This window comes from Amblyomma maculatum, chromosome 6 (assembly GCF_055883805.1).
Source record: "Amblyomma maculatum isolate TAMU_Amacu chromosome 6, ASM5588380v1, whole genome shotgun sequence".
Lineage (NCBI taxonomy): Eukaryota > Metazoa > Arthropoda > Arachnida > Ixodida > Ixodidae > Amblyomma > Amblyomma maculatum.
In genome coordinates, this window is record NC_139349.1 from 137,417,848 (window position 1) to 137,441,685 (window position 23,838).

Below are 23,838 nucleotides of genomic sequence, written 5' to 3' on the forward strand. Positions count from 1 at the left end.
GCGATTACTCCTCGAGTCGAGATTGCCTAGAGTGTCTGAGACTATCCTCAGTCATTTAGAACGTGAAATATGTACACGAACCGCACTGTATGTGCAAGGACCACACATATGTACAAGAAACCTGACATTGTGTTTATGCTCGTCGCATAACAATGAACACGTGTGGCTGTTCTGGACAAGCATGACTGCCTGTATACTTCGCGGCCTATAGTGACTTCGAGAATTCAGACTACTGTAGCGATCATAAAAAGGCATGTTTTGTTATAATGGTGCTAAAAGCAGAAATGTGCGCTGAATCAGCCCTGAATCTGAAAAAAAAACTACACTGCATCAGCCCAGTGTTGTTGCGTAATAGGAATAGCTGAGTCAAATCATTATTGCTGCAATTATATTTAGGCAGTAGACTAACAATGCTGACAATACGGATTTCTAGAGCGAAATAACATAAAGCTGTTTTTCTGGGCGCGTTGATCGTCAAGGAGATATTGGGTACACTAATGTTTTCCATTTCTTACCGAATGGCAAGAGTAGACCACTGTCTAAATCAGCTTGGCATACAGATTGCAGGCAGAGTCAACCGGACTCTATACTTCTTCCCATCTCGGTACACTGTATAGATTTCGTAAACAACATTCCCTTCACCAACCTGCGCTTACCAAGGTACTCAAATCTCTAAGACAGCCACATAATGTGACACGTGTACAGTGTTTTTTTGTGCTTTTCGTGTGTCCGAGCATAAACAGCAGCTAACTTACAGCGAGGAACTGCCGCACACTGTCGGAGTCTATCCAGGGGATGACGCGGAGCATGGCGATGGGCTTGTAGCTGGTCGGAAGACTGCAGGGTCCGCCGATGACACGCATGCGGCGAGCCTTTAGTGTCTGCGAGCCACGGAAGTGCACAATGTGAAGTCACTGCGAGTAGGTTAGGTACTATGGCCGCATCTAATGTTTAGCGGAGCTGTTGCCTTTCGGACGAATAACGCCCAGCGATTCATATTGTTACCGGGAAACGCGGGACCAAAGTGATGTGCTCACTGACAAAAACGACGACCGAGGAACGCGGGCACGACGAAGCGTTGAGAAAGAGGACGACGCTAACAGAGTGGATACTACACGGCTACTGATATCTTAGCGTCGAGTTCAGCCCATCGCAGTGCCGTTACATTAAGTACATCCCCGTAACATCTTGATGGAGGTCGCGGATTCGACACAATCTGATGCTGGATCTCCGCAGTGGTCGTCACCTTGGAACCGTCACGATGACAACCGACGCGGCTCCATCTACCTCCGCAACTCCAACTGTCGTCGTAGCGCACCCCCGTGACCCTGGTCCATTCTGCGGAACAGATTAGGTCGATGTCGAGGACTGGCTTTCGCTTTATGAGCGTGTTAGCCAGCACAACAGGTGGGACGCCACGCTGATGCTGGCCAATGTCATCTTCTACCTTACTGGCACGGCACGCGTGTGGTTCAAATCACATAAAGCATATATACCCTCCTGGGATGTTTGCAAACAAAAGCTCCGTGATCTGTTCGGAAAACTGGTTGGCCGTCAACTCGCCGCCAAGAGGGACCTCGCCACACGTGCCCAGACATCTACCGAGGCTTATATTACGTATATACAAGACGTTCTGGCCCTCTGTCGAAAATTTGAGAAAGACATGACAGAACCTGATAAGGTGGGGCACATCCTCAAAGGCATAGCCGACGATGCCTTCAATCTTCTACTGTGTCGGTTGACTGTTCTACGGTTGACTCCGTTCTGCAGGTTTGTCGACATTTCGAACAGGCCAAACAAAGACGCGTTGCACATCGCTTCGATCGGTTCCCCAACACTGCCCCTAGCGCCACGTGCGAGGATCTGCCGACCCAAAGGCAACCTTCCAACACTGAAAATGTGACCCGCATCGTGCGTCGTGAACTGGAAGCGCTCGCTCCTGCTGCATCCAACCCACCCTCCTCGAACAGCAACCTAGCGACGATATCCCTTATTCAAACCCGTCGTTCGTCAAGAGGTTTCCAACTTGGGCGTCCCCTATAGCCACACCGTGGAACACCACAGTTCGAGCCTGGTCCCTCCCATGGTCGCCACCTCTACGCCCCGCAACACCTACACGCCACGCTACCCATACCGCAATCCTGATGAGTGGCGCACGCCTGACGAAAGGCCGATCTGTTTCACGTGCTCGCGTATTGGCCACATCTCTCGCCACTGCCGCAGCCGCTGGACATCACCACCTCGACGTTTTCCTAATGTTGACCGCTACTCCGATTACGGTCACCGCTGTTTCACGCCTCGTTATGAGCCACCCCGCACCGATACTACTCCGCCTCCTCCTGTGTCCAGTCGCTCTCCTTCCCCGCCAGCCTGCCGTTCCCGTTCACCTCGTCCTAGCCGCAGTTCCTCGCCGTCCTCTGCCGGCCGCTTCACGGGAAACTAGCCAATGCAGCTCCTGGAGGTGACGCTGCATTGGTACCCCGACCTGGAAATCCTCTAGTGCCCATTTCTTCGCCCTGTAACCTCCTCTTCCTGTTCGTGGATGGTGTTCACGTCTCTGCCCTCATTGACACTGGTGCCCAAGTCTCGATCATAAGCTCATCGTTTTGCCGCCGCCTCTTAGAAAGTACAGACCCCCGCCGCTTCGCCCACTGTTCGTGTTGCCGATGGCAGTACTGCTGCCGTCACTGGGCTGTGCACTGCCCGAGCCACCGTTGCCGGTCATCACATCCCTGTTTTGTTCACCGTCCTCAACCCGTGCCCTCGCGATGTGATCCTCGGCCTTCACTTTTTAACGGCCCACTCTGCCCTTATTGACTGCTCCAGCGGCCTTCTTCGTTTGAACCTACCTGTCTGCCCGCCATCTACACCCCGCCTTCGCTCCACCGAGTTCGCTCGCCTGCCCCCTGAATCTGCTGTTTACATATCTCTGTCACCTTTCTTGCCTTTACCTGACGGTGACCATGTTGCTTGCCCTATCACCGAAGTCTTTCTTGACCGCAACGTCGTTCTTCCTCATCTCATCGTACGCGTTACACAGAGCAGCACCTACCTTCCTATCCTGAACTCCAGTCTGTCACCCCAAGTTCTCCCCGAAGGAATATCCCTTGCTGCCTTGTCCCCTCTCACAGACTGTACCATTTGTGCACTCACTCCTGGCCCACATTCAAGCGTCTTTCCAACAACCGCACTCCCCACCACAATTACCGACCCTATTACCGCAATGATTGCCTCTGACCTCAGCCCCGAACACGCTCAGGACCTGTACAAACTTTTGTTATCCTTCTCCGACATGCTTGACTTTGCTGCGGGTTGTCTGGGCCAAACGTCAGTTGTGACTCACAGCATTGACACCGGCGATGCAAAACCTGTACATCGGAGGCCTTATCGTGTGTCCCTTTCTGAGCACCAAGTCATCCAGCAGGAGGTCGACAAGATGTTTGAAAACGATATCACCGAACCTTCGAACAGCCCCTGGACATCTCCTGTCGTGCTCGTTCGAAAGAAAGACAACAGTTGGCGCTTTTGCGTCGACTATCGACATCTGAACAAGATTACAAGGAAAGATGTTTAACCGCTGCCGCGAATAGACGATGCCATGGACTGTTTACATTGAGCCCGCTACTTTTCCTCCATCGACCTTCGTAGCGGCTACTGGCAGATCTCTGTTGACGAACAAGACCGCGAGAAGACAGCTTTTGTCACACCCGATGGACTTTACCAGTTTAAGGTTATGCCGTTTGGACTTTGCAACGGCCCTGCTACGTTTGAACGAATGATGGACTCCTTACTCCGCGTCTTCAAATGGACGACTTGTCTATGTTACTTGAATGACGTGATTGTCTTCTCAGCCTCGTTCTAAAGCCATCTTCGTCGCCTTCCTTCCATCTTGGCACTTTTCCGCCGTGCCGGACTGCAACTGAACTCAAAGAAGTGCAGTTTTGGTCGCCGCGAACTTAAAGTGCTTTAGCATTTGTTGAATGCCACCGGCGTGCAGCCCGATCCCGACAAAGTTCGCGCTGTCAGTGCTTTTCCCTCTCTTCTTTCACCCCTTGATGTCCGCAGCTGTATAGGACTGTGCGCTTATTTTCGCCGGTTCGTCCCAAACTTTGCCGCTGTTGCTCGTCCTCTCACCAATCTGCTGAAGAAAGGCATTCCTTTCTAATGGGGACCAGAGCAGGCTAACGCATTCTCCACCCTCATCGCTGTTGTCACCAGTCCGCCTGTGTTGAACCATTTCAACCCGTCTGCCCCGACGGAACTTCGCACCGACGCCAGTGCCACGGGATTGGTGCCATTCTTGCACAGCGACAACGCGGCCAACACTGCGTGATTGCCTACGCCAGTCGTCTCCTGTCATCAGCGGAACAGAACCATTCTATTATGGAACGGGAGTGCCTGGCTCTCGTTTGGGACGTTGGAAAATTCAGACCCTACTTGTTTGGCCGACCCTTCGCTGTAATTACCGATCACCACGCCTTATGTTGGCTCTCTTCCCTCAAGGATCCTGCTGGCCGCCTCGGCCGCTGGGCACTGCGCTTGCAGGAGTATACCTTTTCCTTTGTATACAAATCCGGTCGGCTCCACCAGGATGCAGACTGTCTGTCCCGTTATCCCGTCGATCCCCCTCCATCTACTGACCATGAGTCGGACCCCTGTGTCTTCTCTATAACGGACTTTTCCCTCATAGCCGACGAACAGCGCTTGGACCCAACCCTCAGTTCTCTTATCGACCGCCTCCGTACACACAGCCGTGACTCTTCCCTCGCCCTGTTCTTCCTTCATGGGAATACGCTATACCGTCGCAACATGCGACCTCATGGCGCTGAGCACTTGCTGGTTGTTCCCCAACACCTACGACGCCCCTACAGCTGGTCATCTTGGCCTCTCACGCACATACGACCGCGTGCGCCGGCGTTTCTTCTGGCCTGGACTCTACCGCGCTGCCCAACGTTATGTAGCCGCTTGCGACTTCTGTAAACGCTGGAAGAAACCCCCTGTGCTACCACCTGGACACCTGCAGCCGCTTCCTATCCCGACTGAGCCATTTTCTCGTGTTGGCCTTGACCTCCTAGGGCCCTTCCGCGAGTCCTTGTCAGGAAACAAATGGATCGCTGTGGCCACCGATTATGCCACGCGGCACGTGATCACTCGCGCCATTCCAACCAGCTGCGCCACAGACGTTGCTGACTTCCTTTTGTACGACGTCATACTTCACCATGGTGCTCCCCGTCAACTACTTAGCGACCGTGGCCGCTGTTTCCTTGCCCGAGTTGTTGAGGAAATATTTCGTTCTTGATCCGTTCAGCAAAAATTCACCACTGCGTATCACCCTCAGACGAACGGCCTTACGGAGCGTATTAATCGCACACTCACCGACATGCTCGCAATGTACGTTTCCGACAGTCATCGCGACTGGGATACTGGTCTGCCATTTGTCACCTTTGCATATAATTCCTCGCGTCATGACACTGCTGAGTACTCTCCATTCTATCTTCTCTTTGGAAGAGACCCCTTACGGCCCTTCGACACTTGGCTTCCCGCCGCTGGCCCCGTCACAACCTAAGCCCGCGATACCATCGCCCGAGCCGACGCTGCTCGCCAGATTGCTCGTCACAATCTCACCATCTCTCAAGAAGTTCAAAAATGCCGCTGCGAAGCTCACCACCGTGATGTGCACTATCCTCCCGGATCTCTGGTGTTGCTCTGGCTTCCGTGCCGTCGTGTGGGGTTGTGTCAAAAACTTCAGCCCCACTACACAGGTACTACCGTGTACTACGCCCAGTGACCGACGTGACCTATGAGATTGCACCGCTCCACCCAAAGTCACCAAATGCTACACCCACTTCCGAAATTGTACATGTCGCCCGCCTCAAGCCATATTACTCCCTCTCCGCACCGCACGCCTAATACGCACCGGGACGTTGCCTTTTGCCGAGGGGGGTAGTGTTACCGGGAAACGCGGGACCAAAGTGATGTGCTCACTGACAAAGACGACGACCGAGGAACGCGGGCACGACGAAGCGTTGAGAAAGAGGACGACGCTAACAAAGTGGATACTGCACGGCTACTGAAGTCTTAGCGTCGAGTTCAACCCATCGCAGTGCCGTTACATTAAGTACATCCCCGTAATAATACTTACACTTCGGTAGGCATTTTTATTAAGGCGAAAGCCTTCCTTGGTTACGTTTTTAAAAACGTATCCGCAAAACGTGGAAGCAGAATGTAACGTGTGATAACAAGTTGCATTAAAATGAGACTGGTGTTCATGAACGTGTATGTAAAGACAAGTGGTATAAAATGTCATGTCATGTCTACTTATGCCATGTGAGTCATTATAGTTTAGCCATGTATCATAGTCAGTTGTCATGAGGCAATCAGATCGAAGATCCAATGGAGTCCATGACTTTCGTAACTCTAATAATGGTGACCATTATTAGAGTAATAATGACTAATAATGATCATTACTAGTGTCTAGTCATGATTCTCAAAAGTGCTTAGTGATGTCACTCAAAACTGCACATTTTATGACAATGAAAAGTGCTAAAAGTATTGAGTCATGACGCTCTAGGATACACCAAAGAGCATCCAACACAGACGCTTTCCCTTTTCTCCTATGTAGGTGTCGGCAGTGCTCTCAATGTTTTTGAAAAATAGGCAACCTTCGCTCGTTCTTTGCAGGTCTTCCTCGAACCCATCGCAGGCGTCTATGGCACAATTTTTCTTTCCCAGAATAGTGAATAGGTTTTTAACTGTGGGTTCTTTCAGAGCAGACAGCGGCTGCGCGGATAACGTGCGTGTACATGTTATCGCCCCCAACCGTGGCCTCACCACGCAGAGCTCCTGAGCAGCTTCCGCGTCTAATAGTCCCTCAGACTGGTGGTCGTCAATGTTCCTGGCGACGTCGTCCAAGATAGCAGTGCTCGCCTGGCGACTACGAAAGGCTACCATCACTCCCGGGAACCGAGACTGAAATAAACAGAGTGCCATTGCAATGAAGTCAAGCTGGTGCAATTTTCAAGCATCGCAGAAATCGAGCGTCAAATGCCACGTCATCAATCTCCGTAAGTCCTGGGTAATATTAGTGAGGCAGTTGAGTTAATAATCTTTGTCAAAAACTTTAGTGCGATGAAAAATGTAATTTTTCCTTCTTGGGCATAAGAAATACAACGACTGCTGTGGGAGCTCGAACGTTTCAACAGAGCCCGCATGCGTAAAATAAATTCTTTATGCTGACCTCGGAGCCACATATGTACTGCTGCTTTCATCTCATTGACCGTGATGAATTTTGTTAGCTCCAACACACAGCAATGCTTTCAATTTTGCCTCCCTCATATGAACAAATAGCTGAAAGGCGTTCAAATATTGCTCACTTATTTAGCAGTAAATATTTATTGCTTTTCAGCTTCGCTTGTAAAAAAAAGAAAATTTGCGCACTGTTTTTTCGTGCACAATATAAGTATGGGGCCATATTACGTGTAATTTGGGGATGTTTGCCTCGATGCCCACCTCTGAATGGCGGCAGGATATAACATATGAAGAATAGAACCCCGTGCGGCATAATTACAACGTACTATAGAAAATTTGAGGTTGTTTTAAGGATCGCCCTTTTATTATGAGCTTTGTACTCTCCGCCTAATCAGAACATGGCTAAAACGAACTTTATGTGCCCTAAGGGAAAAAAATGCTTCACTTGAAAAACATTGTGAAACGAACACTCTGCTGCTAATGCGCGTGCGGTTTAGGAATAAAGCCGATGTGTGTTTCATTTAAACAACTGCTACAACCGTATATGTGGATAATTTCACGAAATGCGGCCCACCAGGGGTTTCCTCAAGAATTCAAATTAGCATGGGGTGCCTTATTTTTAGGGGACGCGGGTGGGGGGCTGGCAGATGAGGAGAGTTGGTCAAATATTTTTTAAGGCGAAAACCTTTCTAGGCTTATGGAACGAAATTCCGTAAGTGGTATCTGTGCGTCAGATCGGTGCACCTTATCTGTGCGCTGATAGTCAATTGCCAATCATCCCGATGACGCCATCACAAAAATAAAACTCCTGTCTCTCTCAGATCTCCTGCCGAGAGCTTTAAACAATTACGCCACACCCGGGATTGTGGAACGGACATATTAATTCCCTCTGTCTACGTTGAGAATGATAGTAGCAATGAAAGACACTGCAGTTAGTGATAATGACAACGATGACATTTGCAATGATAATGACCGTGCATTTCTTTGATAATGGTAATGAGAGCAAATATTACGCACCGTGTGCAGCAGAAAAGGCCTGGCTTTTGCATTTGTGCAGTATATATTCCAATGTGCTCTCAAAATTTTTAATTTGTCGTCGATGTGATGCCAAGGATTAACACTCATGCGAAAAATTGCGAGCAGTTACTTCACTTTACACAAAGACAAAATGCGTATTTAAGAACAAGAAACAACAAGACTATATAAGTTGTCGGCAAACTACATTACACTTCCGGCTACTAGCAATAAACCTCATACAAAAAGTTGCTGTTGAACACCCCATGCGTACGTAAACTTGGAAACAATGCTGTAAAACATGTGCGACTTTGCACAATGACGTACTAGAACAACACACAGACAGCATAGAAATTCGATTCCATTACGCCACTTCTAGATGTGTATTTACGGCTGCTACGCAAGAATTGGTACATTGAAGTGGGTGTCGGGGTGATGTTCCACCACAAGCAAGCTATGGATAATGTGTCCCTTCGCGTATACATGCCCGTCTTCCGGCGGTATTAGGCGGAACTCCCGGCAATGTGCAAAACACAAATGTTCGTTATGAATGAAGTGCATTCAGGAAAAACAAGGTGGTGTGCAAACTCCCCTTCACTCCCTAGGTCATGTTTACGGAAATTACTGCTGTCACCGACCTGCACTTCTGGGTTGAAATTTTTCGAAAGCGCTGAAACAATATGGACGGAGAAGAACGAGACAGGGACGAGCGCTCATCCTTGTCTGTTTATTCTCCGTTCATGTTGTTTTAGCGCTTTCGAAAAATGTCAGACCTGCACCAACCAGCCCGACCCGCCACTCATCTGCCCTTCTGGGAAGAGAACGTAATGCCGCGTTTCAAGGAGGCAGCCCAGGCACACCTGAATCTCGACGAGTCGTCGCAACAGGAGCAGGCGGTTCAGCGTGGCTCGACCACGGATCTCTGCAATGGTGTTGCTGTTGCTGACGAACTTCCAGACATTCTGCTGAACTTCTTCCTCGCCGGTAACGATGGCATGGCCGATCTGGTAAGCGTCGTAAATCTTAGCGTCTAGGTAGCGATGCACGTATGCGGCCACCCGTTCCAGTACATGCTGTGAAAATGCGAGAAGTATAAAGAGCGTGAGGCTACGATCGAAGCAGAATCTTAGAAAAGACGGTTTCTGGCTAAGTTGAACGTTTTCCTTCACGAAAATTCTTAATTTGCGAAGGAGTTCGTTCTGATGACCTGTAACAACAGAAACCAGAAGACAGAATGGGAAAATAGGTAGTTATTTGCAACAGTTATCACAGCCGAAGAAATGATGACTGGAGGAGACAAAAATTGGAGGCTTATCAAGGTTAAGACCAGTGGATGCGAAGCATGTTAAGCAGCTGCCTCAGTGTGGATGGGGCTAAGTAACGGAGACGTGGTTTTAGGTTAATCGTCGTACTTTATTCTTTGCAGCCCGACAAACACACTCTTATGCTCCGTAAATGCATGACTCTTGGTTTGCACGTCACTTATTCTGTATTGTCTTCGAGCATTTCTACACAACACCACGCTGCAGCCTTCGTTTTGCATTCCTATTATTAACGTCCTTAGCGTTTGGAGGCATCTTGACCGCATACACGCCCGGCGCAAAGACGCTGGTTTGGTTGCGGGCACAGAGACTGACGCGACGGCGGGCGCGCGCCGCTTCATCCCTGGCGTGACGTCACATATCACGTGATGGAGCGATGGTGTCGCCGCCGCCGCGTCGCGTGCGACGGCGCGAACCGAAGCGTGGAGGCCTCCGCCGGGCGACGTCCGACGGCGCGATATGAGGCCCCATCAGCAGCCGGTGTGACGTCATCACGTGACGTCATGTCACGTGACCCCACTTCAGGGTCAATGGTGGCCACCGCCGGGCGTCGCGCGAAGGCCCGAAACCTACGTTAATATGCTTCGCATAAAACGCAAATATACAGCGCATATGTAGTGACGACGACTCACAGATGTTGACGCCCAGATGTGTACATAGAAATAATTTTATAGCTGCAAAAGTGGAAACCGTGCTGAAAAGTCCTACGAGTGTGTTCAATTTAGATAAAATCCTGGATCTTTTCTGTTGTCTGGGAAATTAAAGCACCCATTCGCTGTTTGCCCCGCTTCACACTAAGACACTTTGGCAGTCTGCATGCAGTACTTGTTTGCCGTGTTACATCGGAGTGCTACGCACTGTCACGCCACTTCGATATATAGCATCCCTGGGTTATTTCGAGCAGTCAACGCGCATCTGACAATTGGGATAGTGGATTCCGACATAGCTGCGAAGCTCGCTAATATATATGGAGACTGTCAATATTTACACAAAGCTGCTAGAATGTTCGTTAAAACATATCGGGTTTGCCTGCAACTCTGGTAGACATACATCAGTGGTGTGGGATTTTCTCTTTATGCCTCACTCTATGCTCTGTAATTTCTGCACGCGCAAAAATCTCACCATGCGGTGGTCGTGCCAATGAGTGATGAGTGTGCTCCGGTGTACTTACGGAATTACAGTGAAGATATATGTCTCCTTCAACCAATGTACCTAGGGCTGGCTGTCACCAGTTAAATTGCTTTTCAAATGCGGCACAGGATACCTCCTGTACCTTAATAGTAACCAGGATGATACCTATTCTACGGTTAGTATTTATCGTACTATGCACACGACATGGCTGTGAATAAAGAAAGGGAAGCCCACCTCGGCGTACTTTGTGGCGTGCAGGAAGCGCAGCGAGATGGCGGCGATGAAGCACACGATGAGGGCGCTGTTGGCAAGGTCGTTCTGCTGCATGAAGAAGAGGCCGCACTGCAGGGTGAATATTAGCATACACACGGCCACTAGCACCAAGTCTAGGCGGTTGTAGTTGTCCATATTCACGATGCGCTGGCCATACGCCGATATCTGAAATTGAAATGAAAACGGCGGTGCTCGATCTGTAAGAAATTCAGACAGCCGCTTGGGTGTACGGAAGATTTAGTAAAAAGCACCAATTTTCAGAACAGAATATGAAGTTTAGTAGAAGACGTGTAGTTTGGGTGTGTGTGCGCATATGTACAAATACATTCTATCAGGCTAATATATGCGCGATACCAGAAACCAGTATATAATTGTTCGTATAGTATGTTTTATTAAGGAAAAAGCAGTACTGTAGTCCACCGTTGAACAATGAATAAAGTTCACAGTATTACTTTGAAGGACGCCTACCTGCGACAGCTGAGGTTAAATCAAAGAAATTTGACTTACCATGACGGTAACCTCTGTGGTGAACATGGTGAGGTTGATGGCTTCGACGCTGATTGCGGTGACGAAGGCGCTGTTGCGAGCCGCCACCAATAAGATACGCAAGAGCCCGGCCAGCACGAACACTATGGCTAGAGTAGAGCTTGTGACGACCGCCTCGTAGTAGGAGTGCTCGAACAGCTCGACCACACGCTCGCGTAAAGGCCTCTGGATCACGTCTATGGCGCTGTCCTCCGTGAGTCCCTCCTCGTGAGCGCTGCCGACGTTCTCCTTCTGGAGAGGACGTAGAAGCAGAGTTACCAACTTCTTCACTGGTTGCGAACCAGCCGTCGTATATACACCGCTTGTATTTAAGAATGTGTTAAAGGGTCAAAAGGTCTAACTTACCAGCCAAATAACCCACTGTGGTATTGCCAGTATCGACCCAATGGTGTCCATGTCCAAGTATCTGAAAATATCCAATGCGGGCGTTGGTAATGATAACGTAGGGACACGCGTTTACTTCGCCGCTGCACCTCCCTACAGGCGCTGCGTAGAATAAAATTAAGTTTACTAGAATCTGGAACTGAAAGTCAGTGCATTGAGGCTTTACGACGGACAGAATGCAGGCGAGTATTACACGCCGAAGTACAGATAAGGAGGGCTGGAATATAATGCTAAATTGTTATTACCAGCCAAATTGATCGGCACCAATACCCACATGTTTGTCGGCATCAGTATGAACAGAGCAGGAGCATGCAGAAAGGTAGAAATGCGGCCATGAAAAACACGCGTGTGAGGGGATTAGTGACGAGTGTAAGGGCTTTGTCCGGAGGTCGCGCCAAGGAACCCTTTATGCGCTTACTTGTTTCTCCTCGCATTCACGCTTCAGTATATAAATAGAGAATGGTCCACTCATATTTGCTAGGCTTGTGGACGGGCGTCTTTCCCTCGCGTTCTCTGGAGGCCGTGGCGTTTCTTCACGCGCGGAGCACGCGTCCTCTACAATCTCAACGCCGGGTCGACACGTGTGTTTTGAAGAAACGTGTCCGTTCTTAGAGCAAGTCTGAATTCCGTCGGCAACGCGACAGCAACCGCGGGTGTTCAGTTAGAGGCAGCTCGCAGTACGTGACGCCAGAGTTACGCGCCGGCGAAAAAGCTTTGTGAGGGGATTGGTTTGGTCCCAAAGCGACTGAGATTATGAGATGCGCAGTAGTGGAGAGCTTCAGAAATTTCACCACCTGAGGTTCTTTAACTTGCACCAATCGCACACACAGCCCACTGATACCTTGCTTATCGCCTCCATCGAAATGCGGCCTCCGTGGTCGGAATTCAATCCCGCATCCTTGGGCACAGTAGTCGAGCGCTCTAACATCGGCGCGACCGCGACGGGTGTGAGTGGATTCCAGAGCATGAGTGCTTGCATGAGCACGAGAGTCGCGGCAGCGGCGCAGTGGGTTTTACTGCGATGATACTTCTGTGGCTTTAACGGTATTGCTCATGCTTTCGTGTTTTCACAATAAGAAGTATTAAATCTCCCTACCTAACTTTTTCCGTGTTTTACAAGGCACACGCTGAATTCTCTTCAGATGTATTCTGGGGCTTATTTAGACCAATGTTTTAGAGGTACTCCGCAGACTATTTTTGCGTTTTAATTTATCATTTTTGTTATTTTTTACATGCACTACGATTAGCTTTAAGTAAATATTTGGCGAACGGTAGCTTTTCATCCAAGGTTATTCATTGTCCGCTGCTTTAAGAATGAACGTTTGTGGAAACAAAATTACTGTACAGATGGCGTCAACCTAGCACGACTGCTGCGGAGAGAATAATAAAACTAAATTTTCGTATTTTTGTCTTTCGTGATGAACGGTGGTAATGGTGGCGGCGTCCTGCTTTGCTCGGTTGCACTATTACACTACTAAAGGCCGACCACAACCGGTGGCTTGTACCAACTTTAGTTATTTCACGACACCGGAGAACTACTTCAATGTATGAGTTCTATCTCATCGTGAGCTATTTCTCTCCTCAATATTTTGCACTATTGCGTATTGGGAGAGCGCTCTGGGTCGCCGATTGAACTGGTTGAGATTGCTTGCACCTACCTAACGTAATCATGCTTACTTCTGTCGGCTATCCTGAGGGCTCTCCATATCAGCGTATCAGCAATAATCTTGGAAGTATAAGGACCATACCGGCATGGTCCAATCAGAATTCAAGATACAAATTCAGATCTCGCATTGAAACAGCTACTCGGTTGTTGATCAAAATTCCTTGCTCTAGGTGACCAATTGAAACTCGAAATACGTTTCCATTTGGGATAATCTTCAGCAAGGTGCCTCTCGAAAACACAGTTGAATGGCATGATTGAAAAACTAGTGCGTGCAAGAACCAACATCCAAGCAACCAGGAGGAAAAAAGCTACGTTTTGAAAAAGAGGAATTGGAAGAGAAAGTGCAGGCCGGCTGCTCGAACGGCGCTAGGAGTGAGAAACGAGGAAATCAGAACGAGGGAGCAGTGTAGCTGGAGGACGGACGGCCACATAGCTAAGGTAAATTGTGTTCCACCAGACCTACTACCCGAGTTATCAGATCTGGGGCCTGTCTGCTGTCTCCAACCCTGCGAGTGGCCGACTCGTGCATTGCTCCTTAATTGGGGCATATAGTCGACGCACGCATTCGGCGCCGTGCTGGACTCAGACGCCCAGGAAGCCTGGCTCTACTGTCGTTGGACGGCAGCTTGAGGCCTCTCGCCTGAACCGGGCCCTCTCCAGCGCTCTAGCCACATGCTGGACTTACCCAGATTCACCTCGACACTGGGCTTACCTCGCCGATCTTGTCCACCAGACCGCGAGCGTCTGCACCGACACCTCTCTCATCCTCTAGCCACTGGTCACTTCTCACAATTTGTCTTCATCTTGTTTTTCAGTCTCACTATCGTCGCATCAAATGCGTGCATAGATAAAATATGTGCTTCTAGCTGGGCCGGCCTGGTGTATTTTTTTTGTACCACCGAAGCAGCCCTTAGGTGGTAATATATTCTAAAAAGAAACTCGTCATAGCGATCTGAGTACGTCTGTCTGCAATTTCTTGCGTACATATGAAATACAAGTTGCGCGGTAGGAAAATAAAATAAACGCATTAGCTGCTGATATTCCGCTGTGCAGGCTGGAATGTGACTTCGAAGATTAAGGAATACCTTATGATTGAGGTTGGTTCAGCTGAGTGACTTAGAAACTTATATTGCCAAGGGCTTACACGATACTTTAAAGAGAAACTGTAATGCAAGGCTATCTGAGAGGAAAATTACACTTCCGGGGACTGTTAACAATTTGGTCAATTTCAACGCTGAAATCATGACCGTGCTTCTGAAAAAGCGGAATAGATGTCAATTTGTTTCCTCATTTGCGTTTGGGTTTTACAGCATGGTTTTTACTGCTCTTACAGGAAGGCCGAGACAGATTAGGCGGGTCGTGAGGGGAAAAACTGCCCCTGACCGCTGATCAAATAGCTTTATGTAAGGTGCGTCGATTTAGCAAAGATATAGCTACTGTTTAATAGTCCGTGTATTTTTGTTTTTCACATATTTTTCGGCCTGAACTGACAGCTTACGCTTTGTAATGCTCCTGAATTGCTGCTCGTGTCGCCTTTGAACAGACAAAGCGGACTGCATGCGGAGGGAGCATTACTTCGCAAACAGTCAGGATTCGCCGCACAGCCTTCATCCTGTATAGGTGATAGCTGCCAGGCGAAATAGTGTTGCAGAAGATGAAGATAACCTAATACGACATGAAGTGCAAACTTTACGGAGCTGCTGTCGAGTCAGTCAAATGCATTGTGTGGCAGAGCTTTGGCCTATATCAACGAGCTTCTGACACATGAAGAGTACCAAACAAGACTCTCCCGGTGGACCGGAAGAAACAATCTACGCCATGGAAGCACTGACTAAGGAGCTCACTTTTATCCAACCGGGTGAACCACCTCAGTGCAAGTTAATTGAAATAACGAACAGGCACGTCGAACCTCAAAGTTTTTTCCGCACACGAAACAGGCGCTTTCTCCTGAGGATTACGGGTACCCTAAGCATGCTTAAGCTCAAGCTGTGTAATAGGAATTATTCCTTTTTTCAATTAGGGTTAACCGGTATCTTACCGATAGCAAGTTGTGTCAAAGTCAGCTAGCCGAAATACGCGGGGGCATAGCTGTGTGCCTTAAACATATGCAGACAGTTTTGGTTCACAAAATCAGTTTTGAGAAGAAATGCCGAATTTAACAGATTTGGACATAAATGTCATTTTCTAGCTAAAATTCGCATTCCCGTTTAGTGTCCTTTAAACATATACAGCGTGTCTGGAAAGAAACAGAAAGTTCCACTTACACTTTCTTGTCAAATGGGTACTGAAGCGCTGCAATTAACGTCATTTTGGTCCTTTGCTGAATTATTCCTTGGCGGTACTGACGAGCATAGCTGACCTTGAAAAAAGAAGATTTTTAAAAAGCTTCTTATAGTGTTCTTGTGATATTAACAAAGAGCTCTACCGCGGCTTTACAAAGGGCTAAAAGCTCCCTCCGCATAGTAATAGTAAACAAAAAGTGTGCAGGAGACCTAGCTCTCACCGCAGTCTATTTCTGATGTCGTTATGGCGTGATTAGCATAACTTGGAGATGTGTATTTACTTGTTCTATTATATAGTGACTTAACTTGCTTTCGCAAGACAACCGATCCTGCGGGAGAGCACGCGAGAGATATAATTTTCGTGTATAACCATAATTATGAGGATATTAAGTTTTTATCATAGAGACTTCGTGACTGAGAGACAAACTGACTTTTCTGCGTCCTACTGTGTCAGCAGTAAGGCCGAGAACATGAACGAAACGGACACTTTAGTTATACCAGTCAAAAAATCGTCAATATTTTGTGCCAATATAATTCGCTGTGGTCTCTTTATATATCTTGATTTCTTTCGTAGTTTTAAGTAGGAAAGCTAGTTTCCATGCCTGTGTTTCTGAAAACTGGCTAAGTCAATTGGCTTGTGATTACTGAAGACCCGGTAACGTACCTGCTCAATTCTGAGCACATTTTCGACTGCCAATGTGTCGATGTGCCTGGGAAACTTTCGAAGTCGCACAATGCATCCAGCCCTCTGCAAAAAGAAAGAAGCTACCATCAAGGTGGTGCTGGTGTAAGCTGAAGAGCATAATAACCTACCAAACCAGGTAAAAGCGCAAATACGTGATTATAGCTCCTTTCAATGCTGTGATAAGGCTACTGTGACAAGACTACTGTTACAAGACTACTGGGACAAGGCTACTGTACTGTAGGAAGCTGAATGGCACTTACGATAGTACGTTTGCGCGTTCTCGGTATAACCAGAATCATAAGAGGCGTCTAGAATTGCAATCATTTACAATTAGGGTAGCAGATTCAAAAACAAAATTGTCAGCGTCTTGCGGGAAAGGAAAGGGCTCACGAAGGCTGTCTGTAGTCGGAAGTTGGCCTCGAGCGGGTTCCGAATGAGCGTGTTCCGCGCCACCCAGTACCAGTCTGCCAGCAAGAACGAGTCATACCTCATGTAGAGGGCACGAGCCGAGTCCGCAGCCTCCTTGAGGTGATGCACCGCGTCACGCATGGCGCGTAGCTCCACGTCCGACACCTCGAGCATGCCTGCGCACAGGGTGAGGGTTAGGAGGAGCTAACAAGGAGAGGCCTTCTGCTGGACGCACCTAGGCTGCCGAGGACCACCTGCAAGAGGGTGACGTTGATGAGTTGCGTGAGAACCATGTCGCCGACGACGTACAGGTACGACTGGAATGAAAAAAAAAATAAGCGTCAAACTTTTCGTATTATAGGCTGATATTGTAGGATCACTGCCGCTTATACATACGTGATCGAAGCCATTATTACACATTCAGACGAGCTTTCGGCTTTCCTTTGTGCGATGCATACTAGTAATTCTCGCTTCGTCTTCGTAGCGTGAAATCAGCGCTTTCTTGGGAATTATATTCTGCAAGCCGCACTATGAATTGTTTGTGGAATACAACTTTTGTTCTCTTAAAGCTCTGACTACATTCATGACTGCCGCTTAGTTTTAGCCGATGATGAAAAAATCATGCCTTCAAAGCCTTCCTTGTTATTAAAATGAAAAGCTGGCCAAAAGAAATTATTAAGCGCAAGATGAAAATGAATTTAACTTTTATTCGAGAATGAAACATTTCCATTGCTTTGTTAAAAAATACAAAACTATTGTGGCAAGCGCGTCTCGTTACAAAATGCTGTGTTTTTTTAGTTGTGTTTATTGCAAAGGTTGCCCGCGTAATCTCTACGAGTTCTTAGAGGAAGCGATTCAATACAGGCTTCAGCAGCAAAAAAAAAAAATTCAGAACCCTTTAATTTTTTAAGCACTTCAGTGGTCGAGAAGGAGACCTTCGTGATGCTCTCCGTGTAGATGTTCTCGTTCCTCAGGAACTGAGCAGTGGCGAGGGAACTCAGGTAGGTTCCCTTAATGCCCGCCCAAGAGAGCACCATTGCCTGGCGCACAGTGACCTGGTAGCCGAAGTGTCCGATCGCCGGATATAGAAGCACCACCGCCATACACCTGTGGTCGGAGAACAGAGACGAGGTTCAAAAGCGACCAAGCTGAAAAACTAAAATCAATACAGCACTTCGTATAGAGCTTTGAAGCTACCGCTTTTCAATAGGCGTCCGAACGAAAAGTGACCCAGGCTTAAGAAAACACCATACTATTTAAAACGAAATCTTGAATATTGTCTCGTTGATTGAAGGTCTTTGGCTGTACTGGCTTCTTTTTCCTCTGCTTCGCTTCTACTTCGCACACACGTTGTTTATTCTTCAAACACTTGACCAACGTTTTTCGTACCGATACATATCTTCACAAAAATAGAACATTGAATGACGCAGTGGCACACAGCCTTCCAGACTTCTCCCTACCCTTACACTCAACCGTCATCGCTGCCCATCTGACTCACCTGCTGCTACCTAACCCTTCGAAATGCCCTCGACAGCTTTTTGTCGTCTGGATCCGGCTGTGGTGTCCTTCAGCTTCGCGGACCATCATGGAGGAGTAAAAACCACATCAAAAAGTACCTGACCATGCTTAAAAGAGCTTCCACTCTCTAAATTAAGTTCAGGCCTATGAGTCTAACCTCGCTTAACGCAGCGTTACCAAGTATAACCGGTCTTAGCCGAACTAAGTCAAACGCAATTCAATTAATTTTAAGTGTGTTGACCTATGCAGGGTCAGACATTGCCAATTCAGTACCGATACTGGGAGGATGGTTTGTGCTACCATAAGAATAACGCGGTGGAAGGAGTCTCCGAAATGTGCGCCTAACAAGGAGCGCTCCCATCCCGCACAGAGAGGTTTTTAAACATAGTTTGGCTTGCAGCAGGCTCGTATATAGGGAAAATGGACCCCAATATAGTAAGATGCTTTGAAGCATTAGCTACTTTCTTATACAGGTAACCAGGTAAGGATTTTGTCGTATGTTTTGGCAGTGACACAACACGAGCGATACGAAATTGCAAACGCGTTTCAGCGGCGCCATAGCAAACAAAGTGCATTTATCTTATGGCGCATTCGACGACGAAGCAGTTCCACAAGAGATTCCAGTCAAGCGTGGAAGCGTACTGGATGAGGAGGAAAGCAGTGTACGCGGCCGACAGGCAAGAAGCCAAGGTTTCCGTCACGTCGTACATCAAGTCCCAGTACCTGCGAAACGAAGGGAAATAAGAAACCCAATAGGGCGGTCAGATGCAAGGACAGTGCTTTATTGGGATAGCCCTCTGTGGTTTGTAATATTAAGATGACATATTAATAGTTCCAAGGAGCGAAAGACTGAGAAAAATACCAGGATGCGTTTGTTGTTTGAAAATAAATTACACTGGCAAAATTGATGCTTCAATGACTGTGCTTGATAAAACATTTATTTATGAACTGCAAACTGCGACAATTGCTAGTTTGGTTCTGCTGCCCCTATCTCAAGCTTAGTTTATCGGTGTGACTATGTAGCTAACCCCGCGCTCCCTTCTGTCCAATATTACTCAATCTATCGGTGCGTGAATTCTGATAATGAAAGCAAGAGAGGACAATATATTTTGACCAACATACCAATGCACCCTTTAACTAGTGCCCTAAAGCATGCAGAGTTTATTCCACGTCATAGTGCGTCTCCCTTCGGCAAACAGTTAAGTGCTCGTGAGCTGCATCAGAAGCTATCACATCAGAACATATCAGAAGATTTTGCGATGAAACTATTTTTCAAGCGAATTTTCGCGGCCAGTTCCGAGCCGAGCAGAGGATAACTGAAATGCAATTCTAAGCGGAAATAACAAGGGGGCTCACTCCTCCAGGGCACGGGCCAGTTCGGTACAGGCGACGGAACGGTGTAAGTTGACCGCCATGGTGTAGACGACAACGCCGGTAACGCCAGAGCTGCTCATGTTCTCCAGGATTTAGTAGGTAAGGTAGGTGCCTGCTACGACTACGGTGACAGCAGAGTTTCCACCGATGACCGACATGTTGTCCAGGAGGAAGATGGTGACCGCGCCCGTGAAGAAACCCACGGCTATCGCCGAGTATTGGTTGTGCAAGGGAAACATCAGGTCGATATAGCCTCCTGAAGTCAGGAAAAACGCAAGGCACAATTTGAACACCGCGGACATTTTTGTTGTTATATCTTCTGACACACTACCGGACAGATATAGCAAAATATACTTCTTTACAATGACGACTTCATAACCACAAAACAATCTGATACACCCGAATAAAATTCACTTGCTTCGACGCTTCGAGAAAGCTGCAACAAAATGAGCGTTAAAGAACAACGAATTGCACTCCATTCTCAGACATTATTATTTCCCCTTTAGGAGCAGGCCATAGCACTGGCAATCGACCTTTACAAGGTTAGCGCTTGTTGAATAAAGTAATTCTATACTTTGCCCATACCTTCGTGACAGCGGTAGTAGCCGAAGATGCCCCATGTCAAGACTGCGTTGATAAGCGACTCGGATTGCACCATGGTGGTCATCACGGGGTATCGACCTGCGAGCAATAACGTCAGCTGTTGGAGGTGCAGACAACTGCAGATTACGCTCGATTCCCCAGAGAACTAACAAAATACGCAAACGTTGAGAACTGCCTGCTCTCGAACTTATACATTCATTTAGTGAAGGCATGCCTTTACAGAATTACAGAACACTGTCCTTGGCGACATTCTGTTTCCATTAAATAACTAAAGTCGTTTTGAAAACCATTAAAAAATTGCCGACGATTACGTTACTTTCTAATGCGAAATTTGAGCGCAGCTCATCAGATTTTTCAGGTTTTCGATAGATCGAAGCAAAGAATTCGAGCAACATATCTATACACAATTACAGACAACTTCTTATTTTTCGCACATATTGGTTCTTCAAGAAACACTCCACTAACAATTCTTGATCGAAACGCATATGTGGCCTGCACTACAACAGGAAAGGCGGCGGTGGCGCTGGGCGGAGTAATTGTGCACGCCACGGCAGATGAAGGACTTCAGCCGGCTGCCTCGCTATTGCTTAGAAAAAACTGGCAGAGAATAAACTATGTATGTAAGCAGACGGTTCGCAGTGGCGAACGGCGGCGGCTACGCGTTTTGCTCGGGCGGTGCGGGCTATCCTAGCGTTGCATCGAACAAAACTAGCGTTCAGTTGAACGCATCAAAGTTCATCGGCGTTCTAGGCAGAATCCACTTTTATGCCTGCTCCTGTCCCTACGGGGCTGGGAATGGCTCGCCTGCCCCCGGTGCTTGTACCTGTCGTAGGCCGTCATTGCACTTGCGCCACTGCGGTGGCGGACGACGGCTGTTGAGAAGCTTGTCTGTCTCTCTCCTTCTTCTTTTTATTTTCTCCTCTGTCCGCATGAGGCAGGTAAGGTGGCTCAGCGGCAGAGCCAGTAGCAGGCCCGTGCATTTTCGTTTCCATCTTCCTACAGTTGCAACAACAACATAATGCTATATCGGGCTTTCCTGCTCCACTCGGTCAGCTCTCCGCTGTAGCACGTGCATGTGCAGCGCGGAACCTGGTTACGAGGGACTACGCCGACGGTGACGCCAAGAAACGCAGGAACGGGTGCCATAAAGCTGTGCTCTAAGATAATACATTTTCGCCAGCCACAATGCTTTCTGCGAAAATTTGGCATCACTGGGAGCTTTTAGTGTTGTCACACCTCTATTAAATGTCTAGAAATGCACCCTCTCCTCCCTAACGATTCCAGCTAGGACTAAAAACAGTCGGAGAAAATTTAACCTAATACGCTTCATGAAGAAGTTTTGCAATTTACCTAGTACTTCAGGCTCCTCCTCATAACCTCTCAGTATGTTCTTCAAAGATTGCATTTCTATCAACAGAAAACTGAGGTTACTGCTAAAGGCATCTAAAATTTCTGCCATCTATCGTCTTGGTTACTGTACAGCAGACTTTTGCTACTATATCCCCCTAGTAACTGCGTATAATTTTCCTAACGTTCAATTCATTGCTTCAAGCTGTGCGCTTTGAGCTTCATTTGCTTATTTATCAGGAGAATGTTAATTCTAGGTCTTGGTGTTTTGTCTCAGCTTTTACCTGTGTACGAAAAGTCTTAGTTTCTCCTCTAACTGGTGCTCATCCTGGCCACTGATAACGTCGAAATTAGGCTTCACTATCTATATCAAGATTCATAATCTTGTCCCATTTCAATAGTTAATGTTTTGCCTTAGGTGACTACAAGTAAGCTGCAGGGCTGCTTTCCCTCCAAAACTTTGCTTCCGCCACTCCTGTACACCATTTCACGTTTCTTATTTTTCCGAAATGATTTCAAACCGTTCTGGAAAGTTCCTCAGGAATGCTTAGAATACGTGCCATGCAGTGAACCTTTGCAACCTTTACCTTATCTGTAATCGTTACGCAGTTTGTTTTGGTCGATAGGGTATAGCGTCCCAGAACGACTAAGACTATGAGAGAGGCCGCATTGGAGGGCTCAGGATAGTTTAGACTACCACGGAGCTTTATACTTGTACTTCCATCGCACAGCGCGTGGACGCTTTGCGTTTCGCCGCCATGCAAAACTCGACGCCGCGGTGAAGATCGAAACCGCATATATTCGTTCAGGGTTCAAGCGCTTTAACCACATTATTCTTGCTTCGTTTGTGTTCTGAGAAAACTCACGCATTGGCGTAAGGTACCTAGAAGAACCTTGAAGACGAAGTGAAGTTAAGCTCTCCAATTGAAAACGAAGTTTTTGTAAAACAGAGAAGGAAAATATTTCGAAATACGCGTGTCGCCAGACGTGGGGCATTTTGCAAGTAAATGGTATGGTCGACGCCGAACATCTCGGACGGATCTCGGAGGCCATGTAAAAACACCATTCAATTCAAAACGGCGGAAACCTGGCGTCGACAGTATAAACGACATGAGTTTAAACCGAGCTGTGAAGAAAATTTTCAAGTCCTTTTTATTAGCCGCCGATATGTTTTTTGCAAAACACATCAGCGAATAACACAAACGCTTGTCTGTGTCTGTGTTACTTGCACTAGTCTTTTTATTTATGATGACACACCAACTAGCCATTTTTCTGCTTTTACTACATAGGAAGTGGCCAGGGGAAATTTGAATGAGAACAACGATTTGATGGAACGGTCCTCCGAGACCCTGAGCTAATTCTCCCATTTAATGCGCCTACATCATCGTGCTTTAACTTTTTAAGAACTGTAGTGGTGATTGAAGAAATATGTATTACATGAGAGGGAAGAAGCGGATGTTGGTGACTGCCAACCTTTTTCGAAGAGTTCATCGGTCATGGGCAGTCGCTCGACGCAGGCCATGTATAGACTGAACAGCAAGGTCTCGCGGAATGGCCACGTGTCGTCGGCGACTTTGTTCGTTACGTACATGATGGAAACGGCCAGCGTGATGCCTGCGCAAAAAATGCACACACTCGATGCTCATGATACACCCTTCGGCTTTGTCAGCGATCAACACAGCTCAGCCCTGTTGTCCTTGGGCAGAAAGGTTATGTATAGTGTTATATCGGCCGAGTTAGAGATGGTGTGAGGCTATGCTGAGCAATGGAAGGACCACACTTTTTGCGGGCGCTTTGCGTAGACAGCATGACTTCATCGCGAATGAAACGAGAGGCTTTTACGCTGTGCGCAAAGGTAAACTTCGCCATGATTAACTTCATCTTAAACTAATTAAGACGTGCAAAAACACTGTTAGGTATGGTTTGGCATAGTTTGCTTGACGGCTTAGCACTGAGCGGCTGCACAGAGTTTGTCAAAGTACTGAACGCCTTTAGTAATTGGTTCACAGGAAGGGAAGGCGCAGTATCTGTCATAGT

General features: G+C 47.6%; 1 pseudogene; it reads right to left on the reverse strand.

Annotated features, from left to right (window-relative positions):
* LOC146186854 (sperm-specific sodium:proton exchanger-like) overlaps window positions 1–23,323 on the reverse strand; it is a 40,523-nt pseudogene extending 17,200 nt beyond the window's left edge.
* Between the last annotated feature and the right edge of the window lie 515 nt (window positions 23,324–23,838).